Consider the following 20,452-nt stretch of genomic DNA (forward strand, 5'->3'; position numbering starts at 1 on the left):
CAGCCTATTGTAGACAGTCTCTCCCTCTCTCCCTCCCTCTCTCTCTCTCTCTCTCTCTCTCTCTCTCTCTCTCTCACACACACACACACACACACACACACATTATGGTTTGCAATATAAATATTGAGAGGTTATCGTATTTGTTCCTTTTCCTACTTTTAGCACTCAGTTCTTATCTGAGTAATCATTTACAAATATCGTTGTCATAGTGGATCCTCCTCTATCCCAACTCTAGGTACTTTCCTCAAGGGATCACTCCTGGCAGTGCTCACGATGTTGTGCTTCCATATATGGTGTTAGGGATCAAACTGGGGTTGGTTGTGTTCAATGCAAATGCCCTATCTACTTTTTTTAATATGCCTGACCGGCCCCTCAACTTCTTAATTAATTATTTTTTGAGAGAAGCTGGGATTGCCAACGATAGAACTCAGTACCTCAAACATTGCAAGCATGTATATCATTCATATACACTCATGTATATCACTGAGTAACAAGTAGGCTGGTAGTACAATATGAGGACCTGAGATAATTCAGCCCTGTTTTGGGGACCATGTGGTATTGGGGTTCGAACTGGGGTTGGGCACATATAAGGCATGCACCTTAACGTCTACTGTCCATCTGTCCCCCGTCTAATCTTTTAAATTGCAATAAAATACAGATTTAAAAACTTGAAGAATATACCTATTTCTTATATAGTAATTAAAAAATACAAATTAGTCAAATTCATATCACCCATAGTTTCAGGAATCACATATATACCACTGATATCTATTTATATCTCTATCTATCTATCTATCTATCTATTTCTCTTCTTGCACATTTCTTCCCAGCTAACTGATTTCCAGACATCTTGGAAAATTTTAATTATCAATAACAAAGTATATTTTGAAAAAGTTGGAAGACTGACCAAAAGTTTAAACGCTTCTATTCATGTCAGTAGTCAAAGGTAAGACTTCCGGGTCTTCTCTTAGTTGAGGGATGTTTTTGGTTTCAGGGAACCAGGGGAAGAAGCGTAAATGAATTTTGGGTAAGTGGATATCAGGTTGACTATACGGATTCTCCTGGTAAGAAAAGCAGAGAAGTCCTGGAACTGGAGGAAGCATTCAGGGAACTAGGACTAGACCCAGACTCTGCACCTTTTAGTGAACTCAGTCCACAGTAATGTGTTTATTTTCTTCTTAAACTGACTTAATCTTTCTTTCCTAGTGACTCAAATCTTTTCTTCCTGATATTTCTGCTTACCTTTCTAGGTTCCCTATTAGAGAGCCTGGCAAGCTACCGAGATTATCCTGACCACATGGAAGAGCCTAGGAAACTCCGCGAGGTGTATTTGATAAGCCAAAAACAGTAACAATAAGTCTCACAATGGAGACATTACTGGCGCCCGCTTGAGAAAATTCTCTGCTTGGGAGGACAGTGCTACAATGCTGTAGTAGATCAGTAACATGTTGTTACAGGTTGAGCATTGTGTGCTAATATATATATATATAATTATTTTTTTATGAAGATCGATTGTCTTCTACCTGAAATTCATCAAATGTGGTGTCCTACTCTTGGTATATCAATGGCATACAGTATGAAATGTCCAGGAATTCTAAAATTTTAAATATGGCACTAGAGCTGAAGTTAAATTTTTAACTGGATGGTGGTTTGCAGTTCGGAAGCATCTCTGTATCATGTTGGCTCTCTTCCAAAATTTATTTGTGAGTCTCTGGATCCTGGTCATTAATGAGCTAAAAAGGTCACTACATTTTTTCTGTTTTAATTAGCAAACAATGAATTCCTGAGCTGGAGACTTCCTCCAGTCAGAAGGGGAGAGAAGTACAGAACAGAACTACTTCTAAATTTACTCAATAACACTAAAATTTAAACAACAAGAAAATCTCAAAAAGAAACTATTCCTAAGTGTGGTCAATTTTGGTGTATACATTTGCCTTTCAACTAAGTAAAACTGACTGAAATTAGTTAACACATAACTATATTTTATAGCTATATAATTCTAACCTCTCCCCCAAAAGGCAATGCCTCCCATGAAACTCCAAACAGGTCTGAATTTATAAATAGCAAATGTCATGTATTGTGCTAGAAAATCTTCTCAGACTCTCACCCCCTTTTATTTTCTTCCAATTCAAATTTTTCTTCAGAGTTTAGTTCTGGAAGCCCTGTTTTCCAAGTTACCACAAAATAATAACTACTTATTTATTTCAACACAGAAGTCCTCAGAGTATATATTTTTCTCCATTAGAACACTAAACATCAAAGTTGAGTCTTAATCCAGTAAAACTGGAATCATTAAAGTTTAAGTTGCCAAAAACCTGACGTGATTCTAAATATTTTAAACATTTTGGTCTACTTTCCTTTCTTCAATCTAAATTAGAAGCTACTGATACTCATGTCTTCACAGGCTGAGCTTTATTAATGATGCAGCTTTCCTTGAGGGCTTCTACTTCTGCTTTCAATCTCGCTCTAACTTTCAAGCCTTTTACAAACAGACAGTTGGACAAACTGACTGCAAACATGTGCAAACTAACATGCACACACATGCATACTCACAGTCCATTGAATGAGTTTGCGATTTCTCTGATCCCTCCTCCCCCCCATCCCCAAATGGCCAGAGGACTTCAGGGTAGACCAAGAAAGACAGGGTGTTCCCCAGGGCAAATGGAGCCCTATTGGCCTACTGAGATCATCTAGTGTCTCTTCAGACACCCTCCACCTACAAATGCCCCTCTGCCCTGTCTGTCTCTTAGAGAAACAGTTCAGAAAAGAGCTCTCTTGGCATCAAATTGGCAAAGATAAATTATGAATAAGTGACGATCACTACAGTGGTACATATGCATTCTCAGCTTTTCTAGTTCTGAGAGAGGCATTTTCTCAGCAAACAAGGAGACTCCAGGTGGCTGTCTTTCTGCAGCTTAAGTGCAAAGGTGGAGGGGCTGCAGCCTGCTGAAAAGGAAGGAGGGCGGTGGGCACCACCGACACCATGGAGGCAGGGAGAGGGTGGGAAGGGGTGTATACCAGGGATATTGGTGCTGGGAAATGTGCACTGGTGGAGGGATGGGTGTTTGATCATTGTGTGATTGTAATCCAAACATGAAAGCTTGTACCTATCTCATGGTGATTCAATAAAATTTAAGAAAAAAGGCACCTCTCTCTTCAGAGAGAGAAAGCCAAAAAGTAGTTCTCTTATCTCATGTCTCAGATTAGCTCATTTTTACCCTATTTCTTGGGTCTGTATCAGTCTTTTAAACAAAACAAACTCAAAAGCTCAAGTGTTGGAATCTTCTGTTTTAGCCCTTTATGTCCATATATTTTGAGAATAAGAAGTATAAAGTAAGAATTTCTCAATGTTCCTTGGGCAGGGAGGGCTTTCACCTGCCCCTCTTGGGGCGCCTGGAGTGAAGCAGTTTGGCGCAGAGTCTGGTGGCTTGGCTATGTCAGGCGTCATGTTACTCCCTTCCGGGAGAAAAAGCTGGAACCAAGCCCCGGCGACCGAAAGCCTCCAACCCAACTGCCACCACACTCAAGGCTGATCCCCACATGCTCAGGCCGACTAGTGAATGTATTCCTGGACTGAGCGATACATCATAAGACATTCCCTACCTGTTCTCCATAAGTACCACACCACATCTGATGGGGTACAAATAGGAAACAAAATCATAGAGGGAAATAGATATGCATATATACATATTTTCAGATATATAAACGAAAGCTCATATCACTGAACCTTTAATAACATGTTAGTGATATCCTAAAGCATGTTTTAATGGCCCCTGACAAAATAGAACAATCTTCACACTGTTTCCTCTTTGGAGACTTTTTTTTTGTAGCATTTTCAGTGGTTTTTCAAAACAGACAATACAAAATATATTATTTCAGTTGTGTTTTGGGCTGGAGAGATAGCACAGCAGGTAGGGCGTTTGCCTTGCACACAGCCGGCCCAGCCAAACAGGGTTCGATTTCTCTGCCCCTCTTGGAGAGGCTGGCAAGCTACCCAGAGTATCTTGCCCACAGGGGTGAGATTGAATATAATATATATTCAATATTTCAGACACAGTAACAATAACTCTCACGATGGAGACGTTACTGGGCCCTCCGCTTGAGCAAATCAATGAACAATGGGAGGACCGTGACCCTGTTTTGGGACAGGGACTGGGGCTTGGGATGGAAACATCCCAAATTGGGTGGCGGGAAGGTGTAACGGTGGTAGAATTGGTGTTTGAATATTAAATATAATCATTTATTGTGAACTACCTTACAAAATTAAAAATAATTGTTTGTTTTTTGGTTTTTTTTTCTTTTTGGGTCACACCTGGCAATGCTCAGGGATTACTCCTGGCTCATGCACTCAGGAATTACTCCTGACGGTGCTCGGGGGACCATATGGGATGCTGGGAATCGAACCCGGGTAGGCCATGTTGGCTGCGTACAAGGCAAATGCCCTACCCGCTGTGCTATCGCTCCAGGCCCAAACATTTTTAAAAAGGAAAAGAATTTCTCAGTGTTCCGTGTAGGAACCTGTCAGCTAACAAGTTTCAGAGAAATGACCAAAGCAACTTGGATGATGCCAACAGAGAGGAGGAGTTCTGGTTCTCTTGCCACTGAAAAACAAACTGTCAGGGACCCCTTATGCTCTCTTCCAGGGAAGCTATTAACCCCTTGCTTCCTGGGGAATGGAAATCTTGGTAAAATAACGGTGAGTTTCTGAGGATAGATAAGAAAGACGAGTAACTCCAAAATATTTCCTCCCAGCCGTCTAAGACAGAAAAGTTGCTCACTCCTCCACACGCAGAGTAATATGAAAAGAAAGTCTCAGCTCACCAGATGAAGAGGGGTAACAGGAAAGAGAAAAAGATGGTAAGCAGGAAAATGAATACCAGATCCTTGGGAATTCCCCAAAAGAAAAAGACAAACACTACACATGGGTGACTCATTAACCCTTCCCCACACTGAGTAGGTAGGTGATCAGTGTCTCCCAGGCCCCTGAGTGAGAACCATTGTGAAAGCACTGTTCAGAACAGGCAGCACTCTGTGGGCCGTTTCGGGCCAGTCCTGGCACCTGAGAATCAAACTCCATCCAGAAGGGAAACTCACTCCCCACATTCTGAAAAGGACTCAGAATCCAAACTCTCCCTGGGAGAGGAGCTAAGGGCTTTCCTGGAAGTCTGTCCAGGTAAGAAGGTGTTAGGGAAGGTAACTGTTGTCAGTGAATCTCATTGATCCCTTGCCCGCCTGGCCAACTTCTGGAGTCTGTCGGTTGCTAAGGAAGGCTGGTACCCTTAGAGACCTTCTATTAGGATCCAGGTCTCATTTCAGCCACAAAGCCAGGAATTCCGAGTTGTCTTAGTATCATACCAGGGCCTTCAAATGTAACAGTTCGATTAATCCATCACAGCAAAACAAACTTTAGGACATTAAGCAATGAGAGTGAATTATTTCATGTCAAAACTGACCGCAACCAGACAATCTGCTGGAACTGTAGCCAGACAGGAGCACTGAGCACTTGACATAGGAACATTCCTGAAACCACTCACTGGGGGCAAAGAGAAGAGGAGCAAATAAATGGGGCTTCTCAACTGGTTGTGTTGTGACAATACACTAAGTTACACTGAAGCAGGAGGGATCTTATTTGTGGTTCCTGTTGCTCGAAATCTTTGTTATGGACACATTGTTTTAGGTTCCATAGAGACATCTATTGATTGACTAATTGTTTCTGTGACCCTTCCCTACTTCTTCACCCAGGTAACAGGTGGGTTTGGGTCCTTCTGCTCCATTCTGAACCAAGACTTATTACTGATGACCTATTCTTCTCTGCTAGGTTCCTAGAATGAGCCTCTCAGAGTTCCTGCCTCTGGCTGTCTCCTGGTTGCCTTTGCTTAGCTCCCGCTCACATTTCTAACTTTGCTGTCACCATAGCAATACACCATGAGAAGGTATTTCTTAATTCAAGAGGTACAGCAGAAGTAGAGCAAAAGTATAATTTAACCCTCACATATCAAAGTAGCCTGATACACCAATGGGAACAGTACATCACTGCTCAGACCACCTTGAACCCAGGGTTAAACCCAAAACTCATATGAAGCGCTAGTAATAATGAAAAAATTAAGAAATTTCACCATTCTTTGGACAGAGACAGAAGCCCAGAACACTTCTCAAGTGCTTCATAAATTCTGACACTGACTGACATGACCTAAAGCAACAAAATGTTCTACATAACCACTGAACTACTAAAGCATCACAAGAGTCAATGAACCTACAATAAGACCGAGGGGAGAAACAATAAGTAATTGAACAGAAGAGGTAAAGAATATAATAGTAGGACTCAGCATTAGAATGGAACAAGCCAAAATTGAATCAGTGACACACTTGGCGGTGGGTGGGGGGAGTATGATTCTGACAGCAGGTCAACCTGTTCCTTCAGGGCGAGCACATCAGCAGCCTACTGGTGTCTTCAATGCTGCTGTGCCTTTGGTTGGACCCCAACGACTTGGGTCCAAGTTTACCAGGAAAGTAAACCGACAAAAGTTACATATGTGGGAGCCACACAGACAAACCACCGCTGGCTCAGCTATACAGGCTCATTTCTTGGCCTTATTTTAAGAGACTCATAAATTTCTAAAGAGAACAAAAGCCATAGTTAAGGCCAGTGGTGCACTGTGGGAGAGCAGGCGTGCCCTGCATGGCATATGCCAATTTCTCTGGAAAAGATGGAAACAAGGGCCATGATCTAGCGACACAAAAGAGTCTCGAGCAGAGCAGCTCACTGCAGAGATGCCTCCAGAATTCAAGCCAGACCAACTTCACCGAGATGCCCAGATTTTCGGGGCGGGGAAGGCATTGTCCCTCCACCTGCCCCCTAAACCCCACCTCCCTGGCGGTTGTCAACTTTCAAAACCCAGAGAGAAGTGCAGGTAAGCGGGTTCAGAGACAACAAACTCCTGGCATCAATGGATAGGGGATGGGATGGTGCCTCTCTTCCCCTATCCCCAAGGGACCCTGGATGTCACGCCCAGAAACTGCCTCTGGCTGCTACTTAAGCTCCATAATGGCCATGATCCAGAGACACACAAAAGAATTTCTGAATCGAGCAACTTGCTGCAGAGATTTCTACACACCCCCACTTATGTAGAATTTTAGAATTCCAGGAGCATGCTGCCGCTCCTTGACCACGCGACATCTTATTCGAATCATAACAAGCAATACAAAAGAGAGTATAGGGGAGATTGTCTGCCATAGAGGCAGGGGGAGGGGTGGGACGGTAGGGATACTGGGGACATTGGTGGTGGAAGATGTGCAATGGTGGAGGGATGGGTGTTTGATCCTTGTATGACTGAAACACAAATAGGGTAGTTTTGTAATTATCTCACAGTGATTCAATAATTTTTTTTAAAAAGACAGTACACATGTCCTCATCAATAAGCAAGAGATGGAGGCCAGAAAGCTAGCAAACCAGGTAGGGTACTTACTTGCACATGACTGATCTGTTTGATCCCTTGTTCCCCATGTGGTCTGCTTAGCCAGCCAGGATTGTTCTCTGCATGCAGATCCAGGGTAAGCCCAGAGCACCAGTGGATGTGACCCACAAACAAATAAAAAAGAGGTCTAGAAAAGAAAATTTTTAAATAAATAATGTAAGCTATTTAACTGACATTAGAAGAGAAAAATCACTGAATTATAGAATTGAGAGAAAGGCAGTAAAGAAACAAATGCAATAGTGTAGTGGGTAAGGTACTTTCTTGCATGAGGCTTACTTGGATCCAATATTCAATATCACCCAGAATCCTCCAACTCCTGCCAGGGTTGACCTCTGTGTACAGAGCCAGGAGTAAGCCCTGAGCACTGCTAGTGTAGACTCCCAAAAAAATTAAAATGAAAAAAAAAATCAGTAAAAAAACCTCCCCAAGCAAAAGTACAGATCCAAAATGGATTCACTAACACTCAGCCAATCCAAATTAGATCCTCAGCACTCCTATGTTTTCCCAAGCCCCGTGGGTGTCACTCACGATCACTGAGGCAGCAGTAAGACCTGAGCTCCTATGGGAGTGATGCAAAAAAAACATTAACCTAAAAATCAAACTAATATTCACAACAAATGTAAAAAATTACATGAGTATTGTCAGTCATTTTAAAAAGGAAAATAAAAGGACTCTGGAAATGGGAAAACACTACATGTTTGTGGATAAAAATAACATTTCCCAAATGATAATACCCAAATTATACATATTTCATGCAGTTGTTCAAGATTCTGATGACATTCATCAACAATTTAGAAATTTTTTTAGTGAAATTAATACAGAATCATAAAACTCCCTGATAACTAAAAGCAATTGCAAGAAAAAGGAGGGAAGGAATGCATTTCCTGACTTAATATTGTGCTATAATAAATTTTCCCTTATAAGGATGTATGGTTCTCAGTGAGACCCCAGAAACACTCAAAGGGGGCATGGGTGAAAATTAGTCAACTGGAGGTGGTGGTGGTGGTGGGCATAGCATGAGAGTATATGGTTAACCAATAAGATAGGGAGATATAGGAAGAATCAAGATTGGAAGGGGGCACATTAAAGAAACGGTCAAAAACACTGTTGCAAAACATAGTATTCAAAATTATGATCTATTGAAAGAAAAGCAAACTCTCAGGGCCATGGGGTAGAATTGACAGCACACAGATATAACACAGATATATACACAGATATTTATTGAAAGTCTATGACAGAGTTTCTGGGTACATAAAGTGGGGCAGGCAAGTCCTCTTCAACTAACATGTTGGGAAAACTGGAAAATAAAATGTAAAAAAAGAGAAATATGTATCTCATATCCCCCCAAATGTAATTTAAAGTGGATTATAGACATTGAACTTGGTCCATAATCCATACAATACATTTATGAAAGCATATGCAGACCTGTCTAGGAAAGGAACCTCATAGGTGTGTGCAATGGTTTGACTTCTCTGGTAAAAGAAATAAAAATATAAAGAGGATTAAAGCAAATGTACAAGTGTTTACAGAACAAAAGAAATTTGGGATAAAATTATCAAACTGCCCTACTTAGTGGGAGAAAATATTTTCAAACATATAACAAATAAAGGACCAATATCAAGATGTATAAAGCATGCAAAAGCTCAAAAAAACACCAATCATCACATCAAAACAGGAGAGAAGTGAGACCCATCCACAAAGAGGACATACAAATTACCAATAAGTGTATGAAAACATGTTTAGTATCAACTATTACCAGGTAATTGCAAATCAAAACAATGAGATATTATCACACACCAGTGAGAATGGCATATGTCACAAAGAGTAGAAACAACCACTATTGGCAGGAATGTTAAAAAAGTTCCCTCACGGGGAAAACGATCTGGTTCAACTTCTAGGGAAAACACTCCAGAGATTTCACCAAAACAATAAAAATATACTTTCCATATGATTCAGAGATTTCACTTTTTGGCATTGTCCCCCTAAAAACAAAAAAAATATGAATTTGAAAAAATATATGTATACCTGTGTTCATGGAAGCACTGATTAGAATAGCCAAGATATGGAGACAACGCAAACATCAACGATGGGTGAATAAAGAAGTTAGGACACACGTGCACACATGCAGATGTACACAATGGAATTTTACTAAGCTATTACAAAATAATGATATCTCTGACTGGAGCTGGAATAAGTCAGAGGGATTAAGACAAAAGCCTTAATTTCAATAAGTAAGTTAGTTGAAATAAGTAAGATGTATTAAGACAAAACTCACAGGATCTCGCTCATCTGTGATAATTGGGAGTCAGAAAACAAGGAAAGAGAGAGTGTCAAATATGGCAACCCCTTGGCTTGAATTGCAAACCTGAGATTACCATGCACTTGAGGGTGGAGTGGGACATAACAAGAGGTAGCACATGGATAGAGGTGGAAAATCTTGGGCACTTGAGTGGGGTGAACTGCAATGACTGTAATAATAAACACTGTTCCCCAAGAAAGCAATGGTTAGAACTGCTGGTTATTAATTCTATGCTAACAGGGAAGGCACACATGACCTGCAAAGATTTAAGTTAGACCAGTCACTCATCATCCTCATTTAGGAGGACTTGAAATGTTGTTGACTGAAGCAGTGATGGTTTCCAATGAGAAAAATTCTCTCTTGCTTTCACATGACTCAAACTTTGCACACAGCCTTATTATTTTAACCATCTTAGACATCCATAAACTCCTTTGGTGTTCAACCCACTTGGGAGCTAGATGGCAGTGGGTGCTGGTCTCCTGGTGTATTTAGGGCTCATTCAAGCCCGGAATGGGTGGAAGGGAACACAACAATCTATCTGGGGTCTCCACCTATAGAGTTGGAGTGCAAATAACCCAGAGCACTATCAACACAGCAGAGCCAGAGAATGAGAAATCAAATTCAAAGCAATGAAGGAAAAATATACATGCATACATATTTACTACATATATATATATAGCATTCAATGCATCACAATCTTTTCAAGTACACATGGTTACATTTGCGAGGACTGATCATTTGTTAGACTACAAAAATGTTCTTAGCAATATCAAGAAGATCTAAAACATGCCAAGTAACTAATGTGAACACAATGGCAAGAAAGTAGAAATTAATCATAAAGAAAACTTAGAACTACATATATGCATGGAAATAAAACAACTCTAAACAACCAGTGGTACGAGAAAGAAAGTTAACTGGAAATTAGAGGAGAAAAAAATGAGACAAATGAAAATGGAAACAACTTTCCAAAACATGTGACATGCTGCAGAGAAATTTCACAGCATTGAAGGCGTCATTCCCTGGCAGCCAAAATCCTCCAGAACTCAACTGCTGCCATGTTCACGGCCGTTCTTCACATGTTCAGGCCGAGGCTCACCTATGAGTGAACGTATTCCTGGACCATGTGGCTGCGTCTCATACCTGACACCACCCATCTTCAAAGAGTGGCACACCACATTTGAAGGGGTTTAAGGTAGAAGGCAACCAATCCTATGCCTCCTGTTCCTTGATATCGACTTCGTCGAGCAGGCCCAATAACGACTCCATTTTGAGAATTGTTTTTACTGTGTTTGGCATATTAAAACGTCACGGGTAGCTTGCCAGGCTTTTCAGTGCAGGCGAGATACTCTAGGTAGCTTGTCGGGCTCCCTGAGAGGGACAGAGGAATTGAACCCAGGTTGGCCTTGTCGGCCACATGCAAGGCAAACGCCCTACCGCTGTGCTATCACTCCAGCCCAATATACATGCACACAAGGTTCAACCTTTTACAATATGCTCATAATCTCTTATAGAAGGGCTTAGTGGGTCCTGCGTGAAATGCAACAATCTTCACACACTTTTCTCTAAGGAAACATTTTCGAGCATTTTCATCATTTTATTCAGAGCAAACAATACAAAAGAAATCATTTTGGTTCTGCTTTGGGGCAGGGGTTGGGGTTTGGGGTGAAAATATCTGAAATATGGTAGTGGGAAGGTATTGGGATTGGTGATCAAATATTAAATGTAATCAAATATTGTGAACTACTTTATAAAAATAAAATTTAAAAAAAGAAATAAGAAAATTCTCAAATGAAAGGGAAAATTAGCAAATCCAACAATTGATTCTGGTATAGTAAATAAAATTGACAAAAAATTAAGTAGCCTACAATGCTACAACTTGAAAAGTAAACATTTAATCCAACATTAAAATACAAAGAAGAATACAGCTACTGTGAACAATGGTACACCAACAAATCTAAACAAGGTTGACACAGGATAAAAATACATAAAATAAAACCAGAAATAAACAAATGGGCCTACATCTGAAAGCTTATGCATGGCAAAAAAAATCAGACTTTTTAAAAATCCAAATCAGACTTTCTTAAAATTGAAACACTTCCTACGAACTGGGAGAAAACATTTGCAAACCATGCTTTTGGTAAAGGCTTAAATATTACATATGCATAAAGCTTTATAAAGCTCAACCAGAAAAACTCAACAATTACATAAAATTGGAGATGAGCATCCATTTTCCGAAAATGGCTAAGTAAAGCCAGCAGACATCTGAAAAGATATTACTAGTCACTTGTTATCTAAGAAATGCAAAACAAAAATTAAAAAGCAATGAATTTCAAGTCAGAAGAGTCAGAAAGATATATATATATATATATATCTTAGCTATATATATCTAAAAATAACTGATATATATACATATATGTGTGTGAGTGTATATATATATACGTATATGTATGTATATATATATATATATGTAACTGGAAACAACCAGTACTGAGAAGGGGTGGTGTAAAAGGGGTGCTATTTCATTCACAGTCTGTGGGAACAACATTTGGCTGAACCACTGTGGAAAAGTTTGGAAATTTCTCTAAAAGCAAGAATCACTCTATCACTGTCATCTTGTTGTTCAACAATTTATTTGATGAGCTCAATGAACTCAGGTGCCAGTAATGTCTCCGTTCATAACAGCCCTGAGATTTTAGCAGCCTTTCCTTACTCGTCTTTCCCAATGATTGGAAGCTCTTTCAGGGTCAGGGAAATAAGACTCATTATTTTAATAATTTTGGCATATCGAATACACCATGAGTAGTTTGCCAGGCTCTCCAGTGTGGGCAGAATACTCTCGGTAGATTGCTGGACTGTCTGATATATATATTTCCTCTATGATTTGTTACCTATTGTCTGAAACTATATTTTATAAATATATATATTATATATATATATATTTCCTCTATGATTTGTTACCTACTGTCTGAAACCCATCATGTTAGTGCTGTAATTATGGAAAATGGGTAGGGATGTGGCCAGGAATATGTTCACTCAGATGTGAGGCTCGGCCCAAGCGTGTGGAAAGCGGCCTGGAGTTTGGTAGTGGAGCAAGAATATAGGTTTCAAAAGACCTAGTGATTTCACATTTGCATGTTCCCACCAAAACCCCTTAATAGAAAACTCAAAATGATATATGCACTCCTGTATTCACTGCAGTGCTAAGTACAATACTCAGAAAAACCCCAAATGGACACATAAACGGATAAAGTTGCAGTATAAACACAAACAACAGAGCCCTACTCAGCTGCAAGAAAAGGTAAAATCTTGCAGACTCCTGCAATTTGGATGGATGGAGGGCATCCTGACGAGCAAAATAATTCAGAGCAAGGACAAATACTGTATGATCTCAGCGTGCTATTTAAACAAAAGAAGGTAATTTAAAAATCCTGAAAGAAGAGAAAGTCTTGACTTTTGATTACACTAAGAAATCCTCAGTCAAGGAAGAAGCAGACTGAAGGTGATCTGAGGACAATGGTGGGGAAAGGCACCCACGTCGAGAGTTACTGATGACAACATATATGACCTTAGTTGTGCGATGCACGTATAACATGCTGAAAACCACATGCCATGACCACTACATATGTGCCTATCTTTGCAAACACACCAACACTTGACCTTCACTCCTCAGGTACACAAAGCAACTTAAACTTCCGAAGCTGCTCATGGGGAAAATGAAGGACACCCCTCATTCTGTGTCCTTGGGAAAGAATTCATAAGAGCTTCCATGACTGGCTACTCCCAGGACAGAGTGGAAACACTCAGTGAGCTGCTGCCTTGTCTGCCCAGTACACCGTCTTCCTTCCCTCTGGGATTTCTCAAGATTCTTTCCATTTGCATTTGCCCTTTCTCCAGCAGATATTTATCATCCTAACAAATTCTTTGTGGGATGAAGGAAACTGAATTAGTGTTGCCGTAATACCAGAACCACCACCACCACAGGTTCCTCATATTTAATGGGTCACCAAGCCCAGCTTGCTCTGCTGGGCCCCAAATTTCCCTGACTGCTTACTGAAGTAAACAACCTGAAATCCATGTCTCTGCCATTTGGCCATCTGCTGGTTTCTTGGAACTGGTTATCAGGATGCTTCAACTCAAACAGATCTGGGATTGCAGCATTACACCCATGTACTTGTGAGCTGACAATGGCTGGAACACTTCTACCTGTTCTCTATAAATGAAATGTCTGTGTCCAAAAGTACTACAGATAATGAACACACATTTTAAATATTTTAAGGCATTAAAATGTACAAAAATATAGTTTCACTGTCAATTTTGTAAGCTAAACTGAACCTTACCTATCTTTGTTGATATTTGCTTAGTTCTTGCATCTCCTGCTAACCTGGCTATCAACTGCACAGCAATTGGGCACCATATTAATATTGATCCATTATTTTAAGTCAAGAAAAATGTTTGATTTATTAATGAGGGTACAGTGATGGAAACTAATTGCTCGTTCCTAAAACGTTTTGGGAAACAAAGGTGAAGCTATTCTATGTATGTATTTTCTATGTATGGTAGAGATTTTCCCCATTTTCGACTGACCTGACTTTCATCAAGTTCAAGGGATAATGTTTTCAATAAGGAAAAACTTTATGTTTGCTTTTGTATCATATAAAAAAGGTTCACAAAGTAATAGGGTTAGTTTGTTCCTGCTGTTTTATTGCTGTTGTGTTTTGGCATTCTTTTGTTTGGTTTTAAGCTACACTGGCTGTGCTCAGTAATTGCTCTGCACTCAGGAATCACTCTGGCAGTACTCAGGGTACCATCTGGGATTACGGGGATGGAAGCCATGTTGGTCATATGCAAGACAATGGCCCTACCCACTGCACTACCTCTCCAGCCCCAAGTAGCAGTTTGAATGGTCCCAGGAGTCCTTTACCTCCCTCGCGCTCAGCATCCAGATCCGGAAACGACATGGCGCAGGTGTGCGGTGGTGCCCATAGCCTGGGGGAGACGCGCCCCTGCAGACAGCTGGACAGGGCCACACACCTCTCTGTTGAATCTGATAGAGGCATGGGTGCAAATATCCCAAAGGGGAATCATTACACCCATAGCCTGTAGGACGTTGGCAGCTGCAGACCCCGCACGAGATGTAGGTGCGCGTGCGTGTCCGTTACCTCTAACTGCTTAGAACTGACCCAGGACAGCCCCAGTGCGCGCGCACCTACGGGCCGTGGTGGGTGCAAACGTCCGCCAGTCATGCACGAGAGCCTTCATAATTATTGGTGGCTTTTCAGAACACAGCAAGGAAGCAAACATAAATTCTTGCTTAATGCCTCAGGAAAAATTTCAATCTCAAAATCCATTTTATGAGAAATCCCTGGCTTAAAATCAAGCTTCTTTATGACCCAAGTAGAAATCCCAAGAAATGTCTCGAGTTCTCGTTTCCAGTGTCCAACATTGTTTGGGGAAGGATGTTCTTGATTTTGATAGAATTCTTATGAACTGGATATCGCTGTTGAACCAATGTAGAGTGACAGAGCAGCTGCTGGGTAACGTCCAGAGATTGATATCTGCAAAGGCAGCTTGCGCGCTGCAGAGAATGGAATGATCTGACGGCTATTGACTGAGCAGGTCATTCCCTCGATAGAGTCCAAACAGTGCAATGAATGTTTTATATAAATGCATACTCCCAAATCCTTTCAGACTGAGAGTTTGTGTAGATCTTATAAATAGTTCCAAAATTAGACTGTATTTTTTTCCTAATAAACACTGGAGAAAAGAATGTAAAGGAAAGCTAAATGAGGGTTTTCCAACAATGGATAAAAATATGCAGAAAGTAACTTTGTTGCTGATCTGAATAGTGAAGTCAGTGGCGCATCCATTCTGCTCCACTTTCTAATTTAGACCTCCCTATTCCATTGGACACTGAATTGCCAGGCATTGTAAGGATTCAGTTAGGGACTGCAGAATTTCATGCTGTGGGGATGGAGCCTCCTGAACAAGAGAGAAGCCATGTGACCGATATAAAGAAATCACTACACATGCCAGCTGGTAGAACATACATGTACTTTTAACCAGAGTAGAAATCAATTATGAGTTCATAAAAATGAGATCCTTAAGGGTTTCAGTTCATAGTACATGTCTAGAAATATGTTAACAACAGAAAACCAGTTTAGTGTGGGAGAGAGTATTGTACTGACCAGGGAAATGTGAAGGGAACACACAGCCCTGCATTAAGCATACATCATTGAGCCTTTGGCAAAACTTAGCTTTGAACCAATTAAGATATTCCTCGATTCAACATTATATTTAGGAGGCAAATCATCCATAAAATGTATTGCAAATGCAAAGAAGTAAGTTTGAAATTTGTAGCTGTTCCAACTTGAGGCTACATTGCTATTCCAGGAAGGATAAGAGCTTCCATTAGAAAGAAACTTTGAAAAAAAGCTAGTCAAACATGTTAGACAAATCTACATTACTTTCAGTCCTAGGGACTGGACCCTAATGAAGGATCAGCACAACAAACAAAAAAGCAAAACCCACTGCATTTGCTGGGGAAAACTCCTCTCAAATTGTGAGCTCCATGGATTCACAAGTCAATAATGACTGAATTTTGCAAAGAAAGAGTAGACTCTGTTGAAGGAGGTCAATAGGAAGAGAGGAAGGAGAGAGATTTGAGGGGCACACAACTAGACTGGTGGATAAAGTATTGAGATACAGCGAAGACCAAGCCAACCTGTGTGCTGAGAACTGGGAAACTTTGTCTAAGTGGCTGGAAGAGGCCATGTGAGCTGCTCTGCCACTGAGCAGTTTGAAGGAAATTTCTGGTTCTGGCCGTCCAATCAGAGCCCTTCACAGAATGTTTCCCCAGCCAGGCCCTCCTGGCCCACCCCCCCACCCCCCACTGTGGAATATCTTCGGCCCAAGATTCTGAAGTTTGAATTCAAACTCGGATCCTGAGCATCTGCGTGAGCAGTTCACTCTCTGATCCTGGTCCTGATTTTTGCCCTTGTGAAGGCTGGTAAACTGCAGTGGCCTCTGGCCTCGTCTATGAGGATGGCATCAGGAGGAGGTAAGCCTGTGAGGGTGTCTGTGTATGTGAGAAAGTCTCTGCCACCCTGAAATCCTTTGGGTTCAGAGTCACCCTGACTAGGAACACCATGTTTTGAGTGGGTGAAAGAGGAGAAAGACCTGGGCTCCATAGATAGCTCACCTGTACAGCAAAGAGAGCCCAGGAGAACCTGACGAGTCTGGGAGGGCATCCTTGGAGGTGTGTCAAATTACCTGGGGGAAGGTCATTGGTATGGACAGAGGGAGGCAGCAGGCATATGACTGTTTTGTGTGTGAGTGTCCCTGCTTGTGGATGGGAGAACAGGGCCATTTGTCATATGTCTGGAGGGACTGTTTTGTGGTGGCACAGGGAAGACCCAGGCATTCTGAGTCCATGTCTCCTCCTGTGCTCTAGAATAAGTTTAGAAGTAATTAGACTTGGGCTGAGCTCAACCTGATGTGGACAGCTCAGCACAGATGGTCCAGCCTGAACCTTGTTGAGTGAGGCTGTCTGTGTGTAATTCTGCCATGATGAGTCCTCCCCAGAGCTGGGCTGCAAGTGACTAACTGCCACAGTCAGAGTCTGACACTTCTGCAGACTTAAACTCTCTGCTGGCTGAGCCCAGCAGCTGTCTTGGGTCAGCAGGTTGGGAGACAGGTGACTTCAGCGTAGTTACGACTCAGCTTCCTGAGTTGTTCTGGATTGTTCTCCTTTTGGTGAAGTTTGTTCTTCCATGGTCTGGCATCTCATGGTGCAGCCCCAGCAAGGTTTTCAGCTCTGAGGTGAAGATTGATTGAGAATTGGATACTTCCCTCACAGACAAGGGATAAATGGATGTGTGAGTCTATGTGTGAGTTTGTGAGAATGAGTGTGTGTTTCTGTGTGTGTTTCTGTGTGTGTGTGTGTGTGTGTGTGTGTGTGTGTGATATGTGGGGTTTTCCTGAGAAAAGTCTGTGAAGGTCTGTTCCTTGAGGAGAGGTGGAGTGTACTGAGGCAGAAAGAGCATCGTCAGAGCAGTTGGAGACATCAGGGCCTCTGTCGTGAGCATGATGCGCACAGGCTCTGGGACGTCTCTAGGGCGAGTCTCTGCGTGAATTCCACCTGAGTAACGATGGTGGCAGACAATTTTCTTTCCTGGCACCTGGTTTATGCCTGATGTTAATTATCCTGTATCTGTCTCTGGAATAAAGTCTTATATTATTTAGAAGATGTTACCTATTTTCAATCTAACATGATCAGCAGCTCCAGAACTCTGGAAACATCCCCAAGTGTCTGACTGGTGAAATCTCTGGCCATTTCCACATCTGCTGCCATCCCTGATGGAACTCTCCCAGAACACAAGAACCCTAGCCTTAGGATCTCCAGGAAGTATAACCCAGCTGGAGGGGAGGGATGGACTGTGCCAGGGACTCAGGGATGAGACAGGGCACACCACCTCATTCCTTTCAAAGGGCCTGATCTAGAGATGCTTGAGTGAGGCCTTGCTCCCCCCCCCCACACACACACACCATCTCCCTCTCACTCCCCTCCCTCCTCTCCACAGTGTCTCCTGTGCTGCTCCCAGAGATGACCATGAACCTTGGGGTCTCCGGCTCTGCTTTCCGGGTCTTGCCCTTTCTCAATCCAGGGCTCCCCCAGCCACCACCCTGGGAGCCGATCCAGATATCCCCTCTGGTGACCTCGGCCATTGCTCCTGGCAACCCTCTGGTGCTGTCACCTTTCCCCATGATGCCTGTGGTGGCAGGAGCTGCTAGCCATGGTCCCCGAGTGCCTGAACCTTGCAAGGTCATCATCCAGGTTAGCCCTGAGGTGGGGCTTGTGGAATCAGCCCAGAACCAGCCTGTCATCCTGACACAGGCTTCACTCAACTGGGGGGGCCCAGAAGTTCCATCTGCCATGAATGGGCATCCTGCACCAGTCTACTTGGTGTCATCTGTGCCGGAGACCGTTATGCCTACCCCAGCTACTACTGTCACCCAGGCTGGGACAGGAGACCATCCTCCTCAGGCTCCACTGCCAGTGGCACAGGTGGTTCCCATCATCCTCCCATCGAGTGGTGGACCACTGCCCCAGTGGGTTTGTGGGGAGAGTGGTCCCGCCAACACCCGGAACCAGGCATCACCTGAAACCTCCAGCAGGCCCAGTAGGGTCTACGAGAACTTTCGGCGCTGGCAGCGCTTCAAGGCCCTGACCCGGAGGTACCTTCCTCAGACTCCGGACACTGAGGCCGTTTCCTGCTTCCTCATGTAAGTCCCTCGGGTGTCCTAGATCTAATGGGAGCTTCACAGGAAGGGACTGGGGTGACCCCCCAGGATAGGGTCCATGAACAGCATGACTTCAGGAATGCCATCCCGGGGTTCCGGCTCAAATCCCATAGTGACCAGTCTTACCCTAAAGCCTCACCTAAGTTCCCTCATCAGGGTTGGTCTCGACCTGTGGTCTTAAGGACAGACATTCTGTTCCTAAGACTAGACACAGCACAGATGCACCAGGGTTCAGACAGGCCATGACTGCTCGTCCTTGGCATCTCCTGACCTATTCCCAGAGCTGAGGGTTCACACCAGCATGGACATTGAGCTGGGGTGTGGGAGGCAGAGTCAACTGTGGGCGGAGACCAGGCCGACATCGGGGGTCTAGGCACGGGTGTAGGGCAGTGGGGGCTCCCGGCAGACACAGACCCTGACCGAGCCTGTCCTTGCAGCCCGGTGCTGCGCACCCTGGCCTGCCTGAAGCCCACCATGAGCCTGGAGGAAGGCCTGCGCCGGGCCCTGCGGGAATGGGAGGGCATGAGCAATTTTGAGCGCATGATCTACTACGACATGGCTGCCAAGTAAGTCAGTCCTGGGCAGAGAGTCGGGGTTGTGCTGGCTGCGGCACCGGGCTTCAGGGGCTGCTCCCAGATGGCCAAGGGGTCCTTGGTATCCCCGGGAGGTCTTTCCCCTGAGGATGCTTGTCCCTCCTGGGGCCGGGACACTTCTCCCCACCCTACTCTGGGGCTCCTGACCACAGTCTGAGGGTCACAGTCCCTTATTTTCTGTGACCCTCAAAAGGCTGATATGGGGAATCATTGGGGGCACTGGAGTCTATGCCCACCCATTCTCCACCCTCCTGAGTGCTTGCCATGAGTGTCCCCTGTCCCTGCCTCATCCTGTGTGGTCCCAGCCAACCCGACTCAGTAAGGCCTGTGCTCCCTACACCAGGTTCATGGAGTTTGAGGCCGAGGAAGAGATGGAGACACAGAAGCTACAGTGGAAGAATGGAGTACAGGGCCTGCCACCCCCTGCCCCCCCCAGGCCTGAACCTCAGGGGGCTCCAGGCCCACCACTAGGCCAGCAACCAGGTACAAACCCTGTTCCCCAGCTAATTTTCATAGGCCCAGGAAGGCGCTAGGATTCCTGCCCTGTCAGGGAGCCTCCATTCTCCCGGGGACACCCAGGCCTATGCTCAGCGGCCCCCTGTTCCTGGGTTTCTCCCTCTCCCTGAACACACCACGCTGCCTGAGGGCGTCAGACTCACCTTTGAAGTGGGGTTGGAGACGCTGGGGACATGGTGGGCCCCTCCTCCCGTTGAGGGCCTCCTCATTCCTCACCCAGTTACGGGATTCTAGTACACACAGATGTAGACACATACCTGACCTGACCC

The 20,452-nt window shown here is 43.5% G+C and overlaps 1 pseudogene; it reads left to right on the forward strand.

Moving 5' to 3' along the window:
- The window catches only part of LOC130042605 (NUT family member 2G-like), a 119,487-nt pseudogene that overhangs the window by 98,035 nt on the left and 1,000 nt on the right, over nucleotides 1–20,452 (forward strand).

Source organism: Sorex fumeus, unplaced genomic scaffold (genome assembly GCF_029834395.1).
Source record: "Sorex fumeus unplaced genomic scaffold, SorFum_2.1 ptg000106l, whole genome shotgun sequence".
NCBI classification, from domain to species: Eukaryota; Metazoa; Chordata; class Mammalia; order Eulipotyphla; family Soricidae; genus Sorex; species Sorex fumeus.